Below are 10,677 nucleotides of genomic sequence, written 5' to 3'. Positions count from 1 at the left end.
GCCCCTGAGCCACATGGAGAGACTCTCGCAGTTTCTGACTTGCATGTGGTTGCCGTTTCTATTTTGGAGAAGAACCTTGTGTCTGAGGACTAATTACTACTACGGTAATAATTAGTGGATCATGGATTGAAGTGCCATTTCCCACCTTTGGAGGTGGCAAAGAGTGGAGTCATAAGCTGGCATTGAAGAGGCCTCTGCCCTCACAGGGTGTTTGGTCACCACATTGCCCAGGCTGAACTCTGAGAACAAAGAGGAAATTGACTGTCTACAGAAAGTGATAGTCCTGAGAAGAAATCTATGCATCTACCTGCAGGATGATCACTAAGGTCACCTGAGAGGGTGAGGCAGGGGCTGTCTGAGCTGCCCAGCAGCCACCAGGAGCTCTAGGCCTTGATCTTACTTGAGTGCCAGACCCTGTCACAGCCACTGCCCCCATCCTAAAAGAAGACTGCAAAAAATTTAAAACAAAAACAAAAAACACTTCAGATGCACATAATAGCAGTGCTATTTAGAATCATCGTGGTGTCCAAATCACTTCTATCACATCTCATTCAATACCAGAACATAAGATGTTCATAATAGAATGCCCACTGAAGAGCCAGTTTTTGAAAAAAAACTTGTTTCTCAATTTGAACTAATAATGTCTGGTACTCCATCAAACCAAAGTTATTGGCATCATGCTAAGTTAGATGTATTGACTGAAGTATGAGATTCACATTTTTGTAAATGAAAAGCAATCTGATTAGGCATTTAGCAATGTTTTTCTAAGTGAAAGCAAGTTTACCAGAGAAGCAAAGAAACAAAACAAGGCAGCACCACAGACAGAGCATTTGTTGTTGTTCTTGTTGTTTTATTTGTTTGTTTTGTTTTTTAGTGTAGGCAAATGTTTTATGAAGATGACATTTCAACAAGAAAATTGGCACTTGGGGCACACCTCCACTAAATTTGAGACATCTTAGACAAACAAAGACTTATTTTTAAGGCATTATTTTTATGGCAGCAAAGTCTTGGAACTGTTTGATCTACTTACACCATGTTCACAACTACGTTAACTCACTGAAGAGAACATTGTTTTTATTAAAGGTATTTGTGTTAAAACGAGCACTTTGAATGAAGAGACCCTCCCCACCACCACCAAACAGGCTTCGTGTGAGCAACATTGCTGTTTATTCATGTGGCAGCAGGTGGGCTGAGGCTGAAAAGGGCATCAGCAAAGGGCGGTGGGATAGGAGTTGGTTTTATAGGTTTGGAGTGGGCAGTGGAAAGTTACAGAAGTTACTTTAGGGTGGTTTTTGCAAGCTGGGAGGGAGTTGTAGCGTGTGGAGTCAGGAGGTTAGGCCAAGGTTAGTTACAAAGTCCAGTGGCCTTGTCAGTTGAGGCAGGAATTAGAAACAATAGAAGAATGTCTCAGGTTAGTTAGTCACCACAGGGGCTGATTGTTCTTCCTTCCAGCTACTTCAGGTTTTCTAATTCTGGAAGGCCCTCCAGAGGTGTATGTGCAGTTCATAGGGGTCGCCATGCAGTCCAAGGTGCAGGTAGACCTCACATTCCTGTCTTTTATATTAGTAATATAAAGGAAAAATAAATGAAGAATGTAGGGCAGTGGAATATTAGGAAGGCGGGCAAGAGAGGGGTGATGGGGCGATGTTTCTCAGGGCTTCTTTGAGTGGGATTGGGGGTGGCATGGAAACCTAAAAATGGGAAAGAATTTAGACTGCTGGGAGATCTTGGGGAAGGGGTGAAATTATGAGATTATTAGAAGAAGGATTTATGGTATTGACTGATTGGTTATCATGAGTATACGATTTTGTAGGAATTAAGAGAGTAACTGGAAAAACACAAGGTTTAAGTAGAAAGATAGTATTAGAGGACTAAGGACTGGAAGAAGCCATGACTCCCAGTTAGAGAGTGCCCAGCCAGGCCAGCCAGGTTCAGAATAACCATTTGTCTGATTAACAAGCTTTTGGGCTCTGACTTTTAATTTATTGATGACATTATATGCGAGGCTAGGCTGGTTTACATAAAAACAACATTTTTATTTAGGAATACACAAAGACCTTTTTCAGCAGTTAGTAAATCAAGATCTCTGTGGTTTTGGAGGACAACTGCAGCTAGGGAATTTACTTGAGCTTGAAGGAAGGATAATGATTGAGTTCATTAATGCTGGCAGAGAAATTATTAGAGAGGCTACAGAAGATGCCAATTGAAGTGGTAAGGCCTGTGCTGAGTGCAGTAGTAATTCCTAACTACAAGTAAGGGCATTAATGGAATGACCCACTTGTGTCATGTCAGGACCACAAGGGGAACAGGGAGGCTTTTGTCCCCATTGGCAAACTATTTGGGGAGTAAAGAAAATTAGATTACAAGTGCCTTTCAAGTTATTAGGAAGGCAGATGTAAAGAATCACAGAGGAAAAAATGGGTCCATGACTTAGACAGAATTGGAAGTGTAAACTGAAAAGGTAAGAATGTGTTCGAGGGGGCTGGAGCTTTAGACCTGAATGCCAAGTGAACCAGCAAGGGCTGCAGCTGTTAAAGGTTGTAGTGGGGCTTGGGAGGGTAACTGTGTGGAGGGAGAGCTTTTGATTTCACGGTGTATGAGGAAGCGTGTGATATCTGTAAGTGACCACTTCCTTTCATTAACAATATTGGATATGAGCAGAGAATGAGAGCCAGATTAAAAGTGAAACATTACATGTAATTGCCTGGAGGAAAAGTGTAAACTGAAAATATAAACAAAAGCAAGTCATGTAAAAGTAAATGAGTACAGTGAATTTGATTACAGTTAGACAAAAAGTAATAGAAACAGAGATTTTCTGTGGTGTGGTTTAAGTAGTAGGGTCAACTGCATAAAGCTGGAGAAGGTGATTGAAAGTAAGTGTGTGAAGTGTAAAGAGAAAACTTTGGAGGGTGTGAGAGCTATAGAGGGTACGTGTGGCATAGCCTGTGAATTTGAGGGATTTTAAGAGTATGAGGATGGCAGCTTCTACAGCACATAGTCATGAGGGCCAGCCCAGGACTGTGAGGTTAAGTTGTTTGGATAAAAAGGTTACAGGCTGTAGATGTGTGGTGTTGCCTCTGAGGCCTCTGTTCTGTTCCATTGGTCTATATCTCTGTTTTGGTACCAGTACCATGCTGTTTTGTTGACTGTAGCCTTGTAGTATAGTTTGAAGTCAGGTAACCAGATATCTCGGCTTTGTTCTTTTGCTTAGGATTGTCTTGGCTATGCAGGCTCTCTTTTAATTCCATATGAAGTTTAAAGTGTTTTTTTTTTTTCCAGTTCTGTGAAGATCATTGGTAGTTTGATGGGGATAGTGTTGAGTCAGTAAATTACTTTGGGCAGTATGGCTATTTTCATGACATTGATTCTTCCTAACCATGAGCATGGAATGTGTCTCCATCTGTTTGTGTCCTCTCTTATTTCGTTGAGCAGTGGCTTGTAGTTGTCCTTGAAGAGGTCCTTTAAGTTCCTTGTTAGTTGTATTCCTAGGTACTTTATTCTCTTTGTAGCAATTGTGAATGGGAGTTTGCTGGTGATTTGACTCTGTCTGTTAGTGGTGTATAAGAATGATTGAGATTTCTGCACATTGATTTTGTATCCTGAGACTTTGCTGAAGTTGCTTATATCCACACCTACAACCATCTGATCTTTGACAAACTGAACAAAAACAAGCAATGGGGAAAGAATTCCCTGTTTAATAAATGGTGTTGGGAAAACTGGCTAGCCATGTGCAGAAAGCAGAAACTGTACACCTTCCTGACACGTTACACTAAAATTAACTCCAGATGAATGAAAGACTTAAACATAAGACCTAAAAAACCCTAGAAGAAAACCTGGGGAAAACCATTCAGGGCAGAGGCGTAGGCAAGGACTTCATGACTAAAACACCAAAAGCATTGGCAACAAAAGCCAAAATAGACAAATTGGACCTAATTAAACTCCAGAGCTTCTGTACAGCAAAAGAAACAATCATTAGAGTGAAAACAATCATTAGGGTGAAGGAGCAACCAACAGAATGGGAAAAAAATCTTTGCAATCTACCCATCTGACCAAGGGCTAATATCCAGAATCTACAAAGAACCAAAACAGATTTACAAGAAAAAAGCAAACAAATCCATTCAAAAGTGGGCAAAGAATATGAACAGACACTTTTCAAAAGAAGACATATATGAGGCCAACAAACATATGAAGAAATGCTTATCATCACTGGTCATTAGAGAAATGCAAATCAAAACCACATTGAGATACTATCTCATGCCAGTTAGAATGGTGATCATTAAAAATTCTGGAGGCAGCAGATGCTGTAGAGGATGTGGAGAAATAGGAACGCTTTTACACTGTTGTGGGAGTGTAAATTACTTCAACCATTGTGGAAGACATTGTTGTGCTTCCTCAAGGACCTAGAAAGAGAAATTCCATTTGACCCAATAATCCCTTTACTAGGTATATACCCAAAGGATTATAAATTGTTTTATTATAAAAACACATGTACACATATGTGCATTGCAGCACTCTTTACAATGGGAAAGACCTGGAACTAACCCAAATGCCCATCAACGATAAACTGGACAAGGCAAATGTGGAACATATACACCATGAAATAGTATGAAGCCATAAAAAATGATGAGCTCATGTCTTTTGTAGGGACATGGATGATTTTGGAAACCATCATTCTCAGCAAACTGACACAAGAACAGAAAATCAAACACCGCATGTTCTCACTCATAGGTGGGTGTTGAACAATGAGAATACATAGACACAGGGAGGGGAACGTCACACACTGGGGTGTACTGAGGGGTCCAGGGGAGGAACAGAGAGGGGGTGTGGAGGTTGGTGGGGAGAAATGCCAGATATAGGTGATGGAGGGATGGAGGCAACAAACCACATTGTCATATGTGTACCTATGCAACAATCCTGCTTGATCTGCACATGTATACCAGAACCTAAAGTACAATTTTTAAAAAAATGTAAGTCAAATAAAAACAAAAGGGCTACAGGCTGTGGGCCTGGCTTCTGTCTAAGAATTCTGACAGCACAGTCTTTTATTTCTTCTGTGTAGATAGAGAAATGTTGAGGGGAGTTGCAGAGTGCTTAGTGTAGGCTAGTGTAGGGTCTGTCTCTAAGGCCTTCTTTAGCAACCAAAAGAAAAATTAGGGAAATTTTTTTGGTTTATGGGGTTAGCTAAGTTTACTTTCATAGCTTCATAAAGTGGTTTGGTTACAGGGGCAAAAACCTGGTATCCAGAGGTGAAAGTATCCTACAATGCCTAGAAAGGAGAGAAGCTGTTGTTTAGTGGATGGGGTTGGGGTTTGGGAAATTAACTGGATATGGTTGGCAGGGAGAGCACGTGTATGCTGGTGAAAGATTATAACAGATGGGGAAGAAATTTGGGCTTTAGAAAAAGCATTTCTGAGGTCAAGAACAGAATAGTGAGTTGTGGAAGGGGATATGAAAGATAGGAGGGTTATAGGGGTTTGGTACAATCAAGTGAATGGGAAGTACAATCTGATTGATGAGGCGGAGTTCTTGGACTAATCTGTAGAATTTATCTGGTTTTTTGGACAGCTAGGAAAGGGGAAGAAATTTGCACTTTGGAAAGGGATACACGATACCCCTTTGAGTATAGATGCTGAAGAAGCAGGACGGTAAATTAAAAGGCCATGTTGCAATAGATGGGTAATAGCAGGCTTTACGCCTTTTAAAACCTGTTGTGGGATGGGGTGCTGTTACTGGGCAGGGTAAGGATAGTTAGGTTTTAAGAGGATGATGAGGGGTGAGTGACTTGTAGCAACAGATGGGAAGGCGATGCTCCACACCCTAGGGTTAAGGTAGGGGGACGTAAGGGGAGCTATTGAGGGAGATACGGGTTCAGGGGAGAGCCCTTTGTCACAATGAGGTGTGGATGTAGCCCAGGAATAGTTAAGGAGGCAGACAATTTTGCTAGGATATCTTAGCCTCACAGAGTATCTGGACAAGTGGGGATGATTAGGAAAGAATGTGGAAAGGAGTGCTGGCCTAATTGACACCAGACTTGCGGAGTTTTGAGAGGCCTGGAGGTCTTGCCAACACTTCTCACAACAGTTATAGAGGCCAAGGTGACAGGTCCTTGAAAAGAAGGCAGCGTGGGGTAGTTGGCCTCTGTGTTGATTAAGAAGGGGATTTACTTACCCTCCATAGTTAGTGTTACCTGCAGGTCAGTGTGATGGTCCAGGGGCTTCTGAGATGCTCAGGCAGTGTTAGTCTTCAGCCGCCAAGCTGAGGGTTGGAGCTTCAGGAGCTTTGGTAGCATCGGTCAGACAGTTAACTTTCTGTGGGGGCCCTGAACAGACGGGACAGGGCTTAGGAGGAATCCCAGGCTGCAGGCATTCCTTGGCCCAGTGACCAGGTTTCCAACACTTGAAGCAAGTCCTGAAGGGGTGGCTGGATGTGCTGCAGTCTGAGTGCTTTGAAGTCTTTGTGAGGCAGTGATGTGGTTGGGATTTGTCTTAAGGAAGAGGCAAGCATCTGTAGTTCTGAGATGTGCTGCCACAGGGCAGATTTATCCCTATTATTGAACACCTTGTAGGTTAGGTTGCTTAATTCCTGTTGTGGGGTTTGAGGACCAGATTCTAATTTGTGTACCTTTTTGTAATGTCAGGGGCTGATTGGGTGATAAAATGCATACTAAGTATTTTTCAGAAGTGAGAGTAGAAGTAAGGATGACATTTGAGTTACTCCAGGTGAGATTATAGAACTGGGTTAAGTATCGGAGAATTTGATGAAAAGGAGCCTAACCAGTGGCCAATTTGGGAAAGGTTGGATAAAGGGAAATGAACATGCACCCTAATTATGCCTTTGGCTCCAGCCACCTCTCGAAGGGGGAATTGTTGGGCAGGGACAGAGGAGACAGCTGAGGGACTAAACTGTAAGCTGGGCCAGGTATGAGGTGGCAAGGTGACAGGAGGGGCATAAGGAGGTGGATTGTGGGCAGACAAAGAGGAGGAAAGCTCTGGGGGATGGGGTTAGGTTCTGGAATAGGATCTGCTTTGGACAGGCAGGGAGGAGAAAGGATGGAAAGGTTGATGGACAAGGAGGAGTCTGGGTTACCGGTAGATGAAGGAGGGGCAGACAGAAGGGAAGAGAAGTATAGATTAGGGAAGCATAGGTGTGTAAAAAAAAATGCCTGGATGTAGGGAATTTCAGACCATTTGCTCATTTTTAGAAAAAAATTGTCTAAATTTTGTAAAATAGAGAGGTCGAAGGTGCCATTTTTTGGCCAGTTAGAGCCATTGTCTAACTTGTATTTTGGCCATGCAGTGTTACAGAAGAAGATGAGACATTTGGGTGTTAGGTCAGGAGACAGTGAAGAGGTTTGAGGTTTTTTAGAACACAGGCCAGCAGAGAGGAGGGAGGGATAGAGGATGGACGATTGCTCATGGTTCCGGAAAGGCAGCAGAGACAAGGAAAATGGGCATGCAACCCAGCCGCTCAATAGGCATCCATAGTTGAGCCTGGGTTGAACCTTCTCATCGGTGAGCGGCCAAAGAGAGTGTCTCTACGTTGACCTGCCACCAATATTTGACATTAGCCTGGTGGGTGAGTGATTAGTGTGAATGACTCCACGATAGTCAAACCCCTGGTGACCCCAGATCTGTGACGCACATAGGGTTTTTCCAGTCCTGAACTACATGGAAGAACCTGATGTAACTGATTTTCCTTGTCTTTACAGTGGAAAAAGAATGAAACTGAAATGGGGAGGAAGTGGAAAGGAAAAGGCAAAAAATGTGACAGCAAAGAAGAGACACTGCTTACCAAAATAGCCTCTGGTGTGCGACTGTGAGCTAGTCTGATGACCTCTAGGTAGACCTTTCCATGGTGGGAAAACAAGAATAGTGACAGGGGTTTGGTTTCCCATACGGGTGCCCCCATCCCAGTTTTCTGACACTAAATATTAAAACATGTGCTTTAAATGAAGAGACCCACCCCCAAAACAGGCTTTCTGTAAGCAACACAGCTATTTATTCACCTTGGTGCAGGTGGGCTGAGGCTGAAAAGGGCATCAGCAAAAAGCGGTGGGATAGGAGTTGGTTTTATAGGTTTGTGGTGGGCAGTGGAAAGTTACAGAAGTTACTTTAGGGTGGTTTTTGCAAGCTGGGTGGAGGTTGTAGGGTGTGGAGTCAGGAGGTTAGGCTAAGGTTAGTTACAAATTCCAATGGCCTTGTCAATTGAGGCAGGAATAAGAAACAGTAGAATAATGTCTCAGGTAGTTAGGCACCACAGGGATTGATCATTCTTTCTTTCAGCTACTTCAGGTTTTTTAATTCCAGAAGGCCCTCCAGAGGTATAAGTGCAGTTCATGGGGGCTGCCATGCAGTCCAAGGTGCAGTCAAACCTTACAATTTGCAAGAAAAACTCAGGGGTATTGTTGAATCTCCTTTGTCTGTCTCAATCTGTTTTTCCCTCAGCACCCAAGGCTCTGTGATGTCTCAAACTCTTTATCATTAAAAAGAGAAGCTTATCACAGAATTTGAAAAAAACCATTTTACAATCCATATGGATCCAAAAAAGAGCTTGTATAGCCAGGAGAATCTTAAGCAAAAAGAACAAAGCTGGAGTCATCAGGCTACCTGACTTAAAACTATACTACAAGGCTACAGTAACCGAAACAGCATGGTAATGCTACAAAAACAGGCACATAGAATAATGGAACAGAATAGAGAACTCAGAAATAAGACTGCACATCTACAACCATTTGATCTTTAACAAACCTGACAAAAACAGCCAGTGGGGAAAGGATTCTCTATTTAAGAAATGGTGCTGGAAGAACTGGCTAGCCATATGCAGAAAATTGAAACTGGACCCCTTCCTCACACCTTACACAAAAATTAACTCAAGATGGATTGAAGACTTAAATATAAAACTCAAAGCTATAAAAACTCTGGAAGAAAATCTAGGCAATACCATCCATGACAGGCATAAGCAAAGATGTTATGATGAAATTGCCAAAAGCAACTGCCACAAAAGCAAAAATTAACAAATGGGATCTCATTAAACGAAAGAGCTTCTGCACAGGAAAAGAAACTATCATCAGAATGAACAGACATCCTACAGAATAGAAGAAAATATTTTCAATATATCTTTCAACATATCCATCTGACGATGCAGAGGTCTAATATTCAGAATCTACAAATAACTTAGGCAAAGTTACATAATAAAACAACTTATTAAAAAGTAGAAAAAGTACATGAACAGACACTTCTCAAAAGAGACATACATGCAGCCCACAAACATATTTTTAAAAGCTGAACATCACTAATAATTAGAGAAATGCAAATCAAAATCACAATAAGATACCATCTCATGCCAGTCAGAATGGTAATTATTAAAAAGTCAAGGAACAACAGATGCTGGTGAAGTTGCAGAGAAATAGGAATGCTTTTATACTGTTGGTAGAAATGTAAATTGGTTCGACCATTGTGGAAGACAGGGTGGAAATTCCTAAAAGATTTAGAACAATCTAAATCTTTGACCCACAAATCCCATTACAGGGTATATACCCAAAAGAATATAAATCATTCTATTATAAAGATAGACGCATGTGTGTGTTCATTGCAGCACTATTCACAATAGTAAAGACATGGAATCAACCCAAATGCCCATCAGTGATGGATTGGATAAATAAAATGTGGTACATCTACACCATGGAATATTAGGCAGCCATGAAAAGGAATGAGATCAAGTCCTTTGCAAGTATATGGATGAACCTGGAAGCCATTATCCTCAGCAAACTAACACAAGAACAGAAAACCATACACTGCATGTTCTCATGTATAATTGAGAGCTGAGCAATGAGAACACAGGGACACAGGGAGAGGAACAACACACACTGGGGCCTGTTGTGGGAGGGTGATGGTGGAGGGAGCATTAGAAAAAATACCTAATGCATGCCAGGCTTCATACCTAGGTGATGGGTTGATAGGTGCAGCAGACCACCATGGCACACGTTGACCTATGTAACAAACCTGCACATCCTGCACATGTAACCTAGAACTTAAAATGAAATAAAATTAAAAGACAAGGTTAAAGTATTATTTAAAATTAAATTAAAAGAGTTTAAACCATATTAAACAAAAATAATTAGATAAAAGAAGGCTTTGGTTTACAAAATCCTGAAACAATACTTTTAATTTTGCTTTCGACATATATGCCAATCCTTTAATACTGCTCCCTTCCAGACGTGCAGCTTACTTCCCTTTCTTGAGTGTGGCTTGGACTTACCGATGCACTTCTGACATAGCCTGGCTCTGTGTTCCCACCAAAATCTCATTTTGAATTTTTATGTGAATTGTAATCCCCCCATATTGAGGGTGGGACCACGTGGGAGGTGATTGGATGATGGGGATGTTCTCACATGCTGTTCTTTTTTTTTTTTTTTTTTGAGTTGGAGTCTCTCTCTGATACCCAGGCTGAAGTGCAATGGCACAATCTCGGCTCACCACAACCTCCACCTTCTGTGTTCAAGAGATTCTCCTGTCTCAGTGTCCTGAGTACCTGGGATTACAGGAGTGTGGCACCACTCCTGGCTAATCTTTGTATTTTTAGTAGAGACAGGGTTTCACCATGTTTGGTCAGGCTGGTCTTGAAGTCCTGACCTCATGATCTGCCCGCCTCAGCCTTCCAATGTACTGAGATTAGAGA

Source organism: Saimiri boliviensis, chromosome 4 (genome assembly GCF_048565385.1).
Source record: "Saimiri boliviensis isolate mSaiBol1 chromosome 4, mSaiBol1.pri, whole genome shotgun sequence".
NCBI classification, from domain to species: Eukaryota; Metazoa; Chordata; class Mammalia; order Primates; family Cebidae; genus Saimiri; species Saimiri boliviensis.
This window is presented reverse-complemented; position numbering follows the sequence as displayed.